The 8,432-nt window shown below is 36.0% G+C and overlaps 1 long non-coding RNA gene across 1 annotated transcript; it reads left to right on the top strand.

The window, feature by feature from the left end:
- Positions 1-3,784: 3,784 nt before the first annotated feature.
- LOC138110722 (uncharacterized) lies at positions 3,785-7,626 on the top strand. Its single transcript, XR_011151027.1, has 3 exons — positions 3,785-3,876; positions 6,905-7,007; positions 7,270-7,626. It is a non-coding gene; the product is annotated as an uncharacterized lncRNA (long non-coding RNA).
- Positions 7,627-8,432: the final 806 nt, after the last annotated feature.

Raw genomic sequence — 8,432 nt, 5'->3', positions numbered from 1 at the left:
ATACAAACTTTTGTTTAATATCACATGATACTAAAATACCCTTCATATCTCTAGAGGAAAAATTACAAACTCTCAGTTTTATTGGATCACAAATTAACTTTGGAAACCCAGGACTGTGATGTCTTGCAGTGAAGGTATCAGTTCTGAGGTGTGAAGAATACTTTGTACGTGGATTTAAATGTCCCTTCTACCATGCAGAAATAACATGCTTTTTTTTTTTCAATTTTAAATGTTAGAATTTTTTTAGCCCCAATACCTTTTTAAATGTGTGTTTTACCAGCCTTAGAACTATTTAATCAAATTATTTAATATTTTGGCTGAAACATATAAACTGCTTTCTTAAGATGAAATGGAAGCATACACTAGTTATCTTCATTGTTACTCAGAAGCTGAATGAAAGTGAAGAAAAACATCAAAGCAAAGCTAATTTCTTAAAATCTTGGATGAAAGCAGGTTCAGGGCACAGGAGAAACAATTAAATAATTTTGTAGGGTATTCCATTTAGATGAAAATGTCACTCTGAGGGGTGAGGCACTTGAGGGTTTGTTTTATTTTTGTGGGGATTTTTTGTTTGCTAATTTTTAGTATTACAGTGAAATGCCTACACCTGGTGAAATTAAATGTGTTAAGTGATGAGACACTTTTGAAAAAAGTACTCCTTGGTACTTGTCTGAATCTCTAGACCTTTAAAAACCTGGCTGTGATCTGGATATTTGACCACAGCAGTGATCAACTTAATTGAGTTTTTTTTCCGTAATGCCTGTCCTACATCTAGATTCAGTAATACTCTGGGTAAATTTGGAATCAATTAGAACTGGAAAGTAAGCTGAAAATTACTCAGTGGCAAATCTTCCAGTCACTGTTCAGAGAAGATTCTAACTGAAACACATAATTTATTTAACTTCCGTACTTGATATAAGCTAATTTGACTCTTTTGTACATCAGGAAATGATTGCTTTGGCTCTTCTTTTATCCATACTCAAATGACCTGCATTAAACCAATAAAATACATGAGTTCATAATTCAATGGAAAATCAGACGTGGACTATTACATGATTTATAATGAGTAGTTACAGTATCCTAATTTCAAAAGCAGTTTTACTCTGTCTCTCTCCCCTCTTCTCCCATCAGTTTATGATTGGTTTACTCAGAAGGAAAGCAATGTATTGAGCAAATAACTTATTTTATTTTGTACAATTTATAAATTGATATTTTACCCATTTTATTGGGTTTCTTTTAGTGTGTTATGAAATTATATTTCAGTCCATTGAATCTTCCTATAAAGTCAAACTGACAACTAATACTGGCTAATTTCACCACAGTGAAACTTTAATTAAAATTGGGTTTGTTTGGTTTTTAAGTTAGGCTCCTATCTCAATATCCCTGCAGTAAAAATCAAACAAACATACTACATAATCACAAGGAAAAAAAGAGGATTTAAAAACAAACAAAAAGCCTCCTCACCCAAAAACCCAAAGAAGCTCCCAAAGCATTTACTTTCTGATTATCTGCCTGAAATACCCAAATCCACAACAGGAAAATAAATACCAGCATGGTGGAAGTAATTTATGCACAAAATACAATAAAATGTACACAGTGGAAAATGTCGAAGGAAAAGACGTAGAAAATTAGTTTTTAAAATTCATCTGAATTATAGTTTTCATACCTCTGACTTGTGTCTGAAACTAATCAAAGAATTTTAAGACAAGTTCTCTTAAAATATCCTTTAATTAAAAGAGAGCACGTTGTTCCTCCTTTTCTTTTCTAACAGACTGAATATTTTCAGATATATAACTGTATAATAGGTCACTGAACACTAACAGTTTTCAGTGGATATTTCTTCATTGTATTCAGGTAAATAATGTTAAAATAGTCATAAGTTCCTAAAGACATTTATAATGTTTATAGATCATGAATAGTAGCTAATCTTCACCTTTATCATCAGTGTAAACACCATACAGATCAAATCTGTCTCTTTACAAACAGTTTTTATTTCTGACAGTATAAATCTAGCACAAAGATATCAATAACATTGAACTACTCCCCATAACCTATAGGTTAAAAAAGACAAAATCTGGCTGCTGGGAGGGTGTCTGAGTTGGAAGCAAGTGAACTAATCCCAGACAAGTGTCAGGTTGTGAGTTTTCTGTCCACCATATAAAAACACAGTACAGGTGTTGGTATTTCCTTTCTTAATTCCCTCTGCAGAGCACTCACTGCCATGTGTAGGGCTCTGTGTGGATAATCTCATTACTGGCTTTGCAGCTGTTTGATTTTACTCAAAGGTCAGCTTTGATGTTATTTCTATATCCAGGTCTCCCTTAAATCATGTTCTGAGGACGACCTTTGGCAGAGCAACTGCGGCTGGAAACAGTGATGTTACAGTTTATTTATACAACTTTTCTGAGTCCTAATTTTTATTTGCTGATTGGATGTGACAAGTGCATTAATTACTACTTTGTCAAAGTTCTCTGATATAATAGAGTAATTGGGCTTAGAGGAACAGGGTGGGGGAAAGAGACTTAAAAGAAAAAAATTCAAACATTGAAAAGCTAGTGTTGAGAATGATTTTCCCTATTGGAGATAATTGCTGACTGGTAAGAATGTAGCACAATGCCACTAATTATTATACCTGTTAAAGAAATGAAAATCTGATGAAAAAGTCATCTTACTGCAGCCTTCTTATAACAGGATGTGTCCTACAATAAATAGGAATATGATCTCCATTCCTGTTTACAACAGTTTAGTAGGTTATTTCAACTCAGTGCTTACTGGAAATTGAGAAAAAAAATGACACTTGTTTTGAAATTTGCTAAAATGTATTTTAAGTAAAAAATGCCAATAGGATAAACCTGAGGCTACATGAGTTTATTAATGCCTTATGATGTCTTATGTGCACTTTTGTCTCTGGTACAACCTCGATCCTGTGGTGCTTGCACTTCCAAGTTCTGAGCAGGCAGCACTGGGTATTCTATCAGCTTCACTTGATTCCAGGACAATGCTGCTGTGGTCAGAACAAGCAGCCATAAGTGTATGTGCGTTTGCAGAATTAGGGTCTATATTAAATACTGTTAAATGTACATATTGAGTCTTAAGTACTAGCCAAGAAAGACAATTATCTACAACAGTAATAACCTAAATTTATCTTTAAGTCTTTCGTTGCTGTTGCTCACTGGCTGGCTTTTTAAAGAATAGTTGAAGTTTGCACAAGCGGATTTGGTTTTTATATGATTATTTAACCTCATACTTGTGTGTGTAACAAGTAGTCACAATGATTCTTAGGTACAAATTAAACTCATGTCAAATAAAGAGGCCATTTATCCCTAAGAACCGGTACTGAACTAGAATTGGTAACAATAATGGCATAAAGTAGTTATCTACTGTGGGTTATCTGGACTACTTCTGTGTTTAATTGAGGTGAGTACACATTTGTAAAGGGCTATCAATTTCATCCTAAAGTAAATTTCTGGACAGGTTTCCTGCAACACACTCCATTGATGTTTATTTCTCATCATCAGCTGGAGAGCTGGGTTGGCTCAGAGGTTGATATCTCAAGTGATCTGAAGTGACCCTTACTTCCATGGCTGTTCCTGACCACAGTGGAGAAGCCAGCTGACTTGTCTTGGAAGAATGTCCATGACTTTGGTTAGAGGGTCTCTACCCAGCAGTTTGTCACTATGGCCACAGCAACACAATCTGTTTAGGAGAAATTCCCAGTCTGATTCCATTACTGTACAACTTTGGTGGGCAGCACTGGGACTCCTGGTTCTGTTTCTAGGTGGGGCACAAGGAGGGTGCATGCAGGAGATGAAGTGATTAGTACGTCCATGACTTGAAGACTTGAGTTTTACCCAACCTCATCTTGGAAACTGAATGGTAATTTGCTTAGCAATTTTTTCAAAATAGTCAAATTTAACACTGTTTATTGGTGCAGTGGTTTTATATTCTGTCAGCTCACAGTGATCTAATGTCTCTCAGAGCCATTTTATGATCTGGAACATCTGAATATTCCAAGTTCAAATATATTATAACATGAAAGGAATAGCTAATACAAACTTAAACACAGAAATTGTGCTTGTATATTCCGGCTTTGATATTAGAAAACAGGATGAATGGATCCAACAATTTTGCATTTGGAATGAACACTATATCATAAATTGTGATGTGGTATCTTCAAGAGGGGCCCTTTGAAGCTAAATTTAGGATAAAGGTGCCAGATACAGTACATTTTTATTCTCAGAAGCTTAAAGTTCAGTGAGGTACAGAAAACACTAAGAGGATTACACAGGGGAAACGGCTCAGATGCATGTTCTGGATGTGTGTACTTTAAAAACGTCTTCAGATTTAGGTATTAGAGCTGAACCCCTGGCTGTTACTTTTAATCTTTTATTGCCAAATAAAACCTATCCAGCAGAGGAGAATTCAGGATGTATAATCCTTGTGTATAAGCCTGGGATTGTAGCTAACCTTGACAATTACAGCCTGTTGTCCTTTTATCACTGAGAGAGATCATCTCCAAACCAGCAAGTTGGGACAGAAAATCATCAGCTGATATAATCTCTCGGAATTTATCAGCTGTTTTGGGGTTTTTTTAGAGGCCTGGAGGGAGAGTTATTTTGGGGGTTTGGGTTTTGTAGAGTTCAGCAGTCTATCTCTGCTAAGATTTAGAAGCATTGTTGTGTACACTTCCGTGTTCTTGATCTTTTGCAGAATGTGGAACAATTTAAATTTCTCCCTAAAGATTACTAATTTCTTTAATTCATACTGGGAAATTTTCAGTGTTTTGCATAATTCCAGTCTGATTTTCCATCATGCTGTTGTATTTTATGTATAACCATTCAATAGTCAAGGTATTTTGAGTAGAAGAAAGCATAATAGAGGAAAATAATTCAGACCCATTTATGAGTTACACACATTAAGTAGTGCTTTAGTCCTTTACTATGAATACTTTGTCGAACTATTTTTATTAGAATGAGTTTTTGTTAATATAAAAAAATAAGATGAAAAAACTTTTACTGCCTCCAGTTTTGATTTGACTGCACTGGCATTCTTTATGAAGCCTTTCCCCCCCGATATTTTGTAATATTACAAGGTTTTGCTTAGTGAAATAGTGAACAAATCCTTTTTATTCTGTGATTATTTTTTTCCCTGTAGGCTTTTATTAGAAGCCTTATTCTCTTTTCTAAGTTTTAAAAATTAATTTAAGAGAATTTGATTATCTTGCTAATACTTAAGGGAAACCCAGAAGTCTCATAATGGCACCCTGTTTGTGATGTGTGATACAACAGTTTTGCATGGCACAATAAAACAATCTGTGTAATTTTTCTTTCTGTTTGCAAACTTCACAAACTTTTTCAGCTTTGTTTGCAATGTTGACTGTTCTATCTCATCTAATTCCCCTGTAATTGATGGGATGCTGGTCTTGAACAAGCTGTAAAATTAACTGCAAAATTTTAGGCCCCCCCAAAACAAAGTTAATAGTAATTTTTGAAATGCCCATGGAAGAGCAACAACGAGAGCTCACTCTACTTCCACTGTATTGAACTCTTGCTGGATTTTGCATATTTCTCTCAAAACAACCAGGGTGGATTCTTCAAAGTTAAAAAGGCTGGATTGATTTGAATTTCAAAGAAAATTCAATATTATAACATGGGAGTTTATAATAGGCAGGAAAAATAGGCTAAGACAGAAAGAAGATATCATAAAATGATACTCCTTAGTTTAATTGCGATGAGGTAAGCTCTAGTTCCTATAATTTTGCCAATGTGATGATTTTAAAAGTCATCATGGGGAAAAATGATCTTAAAATGCTTCTAGTGTAAATAAGCCCTTCCTTCCTTCCTTCCTTCCTTCCTTCCTTCCTTCCTTCCTTCCTTCCTTCCTTCCTTCCTTCCTTCCTTCCTTCCTTCCTTCCTTCCTTCCTTCCTTCCTTCCTTCCTTCCTTCCTTCCTTCCTTCCTTCCTTCCTTCCTTCCTTCCTTCCTTCCCTGTACTCTGGTCCAGTGACAGAGAAACCTTTACTATGCTTGGAAGGAACTGTCATGTCTAAGCCTTGTGGTCATGGAAGTGTAAGTTGATGACAGAAAGCAGTCATAAGGAAAGTAAAGATAGAACTGAAAACTTCTAACTAATCTTTCTTGAAAAAGACATGGCAGAAAATAGAATTTCAGGCAATTCACTGTCCTTATGAATGCCCTGTAAATACCATAAAGAATAGAAACAAAACAACTGAATATCAGACAATTCCTAAACTACAAACCTGTTTGAAATTGCAACCACCCCTGTCTTATTTTAAACATTATTCACTTAAAATACCTCTTTAAAACTATTCAGATGTTCTGGTAAATTTCCTAGGTCAGTGAGTGTTTCTAGAGAAGACTAAAGTTAGCACAGCATTCACTTGACTCTAGGATTCTATTCCAAATAACTTTTTTGTTCAAAGTCAAGATTCAATTACTAGCTTTAATTTCTAAGTTTTTTTCCCTCTGTCATTCAGCCCCGTGTTCCTGTCACGTTTCATTGGATGGCTTTGGAACACCTAATAGCAGCCTTGCAATACCTATAGGAGGTTAATAGTGAGAGGAATCCACAGGCTCTTCAGAGGTCCATGCTGGGGGAATGAAAGGCAAGGGTCATAATTTGAAAGAGGAGGTTTAGTGATGTAGGATAGAAAGTGTTCCCATTAAGGATTAAACATTGAAACACAGCACCAAAAGGGTTATGGAATCTCAGTCCTTGGAGGTTCTCAGGATCTGAAAGAACCCACCACTGAGGAACCAGGCTTGAAGTCAGTGCTGCCCCAGCTCTGAAAAGGACTTTGGAGTAGATAAACTCCTAAAGTCCTTTGCACCATGAATGATTCTGTGACTTAATATTTTTTTTTTTTCTCCCATTTCTCTTCACAGACTTACAGAAGCATTTTCTTGATGAAACATTTTCTGAAGCAATGGAGCTGATGAAATCCTCCTTTTCCCTGTGGGCTTTCTACTCTGCCAACACATGAACGGGGTAAAGCAGGGCCTTTGCCATACCTTGAACTGCCCACATGGACCAAACAGGGAGTATTTCTGAACAAATGTAGAGAATTACTGACCAAACAGGGAGAATTGCTGATGAAACGAGGGGAATTGCTGACTGTTCTCTTGACAGACAACAGAGGGAGTGAATTCGAATGAGAGTTGAGATTCAAATTCTAGGGAGAAGGGTCAAGACAGGATCCTGGATACCAAGTTACCAGCTAGCATGGAGTGATAATTTTATTTCTTGGCAGGGACCCTGTTGGAGAGATGGAAATAGGACAGAAATTACCACTGCTGTCGTCTTCTTGACTTCCCCTCACTGAACAATATAGCAGAATCAAATGCCATAAATTGCAAATGTGAAGAACTTCAAATGAACTCTTGAAGAAGAGGAGAAACCTGGCTTATGCCACTTTATCATGCACTTCAGTTGAAACAAATGTATTTAACCTCATTGAAAGCTTGTAAAAGCCTTGGAATATATATTTGTGAATATTAAACAAAAACCTAGAGTACATTTAAACAAGAAATTCTACATGAAAACCAGGTGATATTTCAGCATAAAATCAAAATAGTTTTGTGATTTTGTTTTTAAAAAGCATGTTACATACCAGATATGATTAAAGCTTTGCTTAGCCCACGGTCAAATGCTGAAGACCTATTATTGATGTTGTGAATACTAATTGCTTCCACCACATTATCTTTGTTGTGCAGCTTCACCTCCTGATGAATGTAACCAGTTGCCGAATGCCAAATCAGCCCTATCAAGTTCAAGTCAAAGGTCTGGCAACAACAGAACCTTTCCCCACTCATCAAGTGCATTAACATATCGCCACCTTCCCTGCTCGATGTGAGCTCCTCCTGCTGCGGGGATCCATCTGAAGGGAGGTGCTGATACTGTAAGTAGCACATCATTCACTCAGCACAAGGAGTATTTACCCAATTAGCTGTTTTAGCCTGGGATAGCGTTACACTAACTATTAGTTGGAGTTTTGATACCTGCCAAGAATTACAGGACAAATAGCTTGTTCTGGGGGGGGGGTGTGAGTGACTTGTGCACACAGCAAGTTATGTGTCTAAGGGATTTGCAGAATTTAGTTAAACTCCAAATTGTTTATTTCTGCTATTAGGAGAACTTTTGTACCGATACACCTAAATGAAAACATTCTCCTTGTTGACCTCACATAACTGACCATCTAAAGTCCATTCCTGAAACCTCAGTGTATGTGCTTTCTAAATATATTTTTAGTTACATTCTTCCTGCAATTTAAGAGGGAGAGTCATAGTACTCTTGAAACACATAAAGTAAACTGGATTAGTTTCTAATAATCCTATTAAATCTAGATATTGATAGATTTTTGAAAAGCACAATCTTTTTTCTTTTTCTTTTATTTTTTACTTAAAAAAAGAAAAA

Source organism: Aphelocoma coerulescens, chromosome 5, assembly GCF_041296385.1.
Source record: "Aphelocoma coerulescens isolate FSJ_1873_10779 chromosome 5, UR_Acoe_1.0, whole genome shotgun sequence".
In the NCBI taxonomy this organism is placed as follows: Eukaryota; Metazoa; Chordata; class Aves; order Passeriformes; family Corvidae; genus Aphelocoma; species Aphelocoma coerulescens.
Note: the sequence above shows the minus strand (reverse complement) of the source record. Positions and strands in the feature narration are given on the sequence as shown.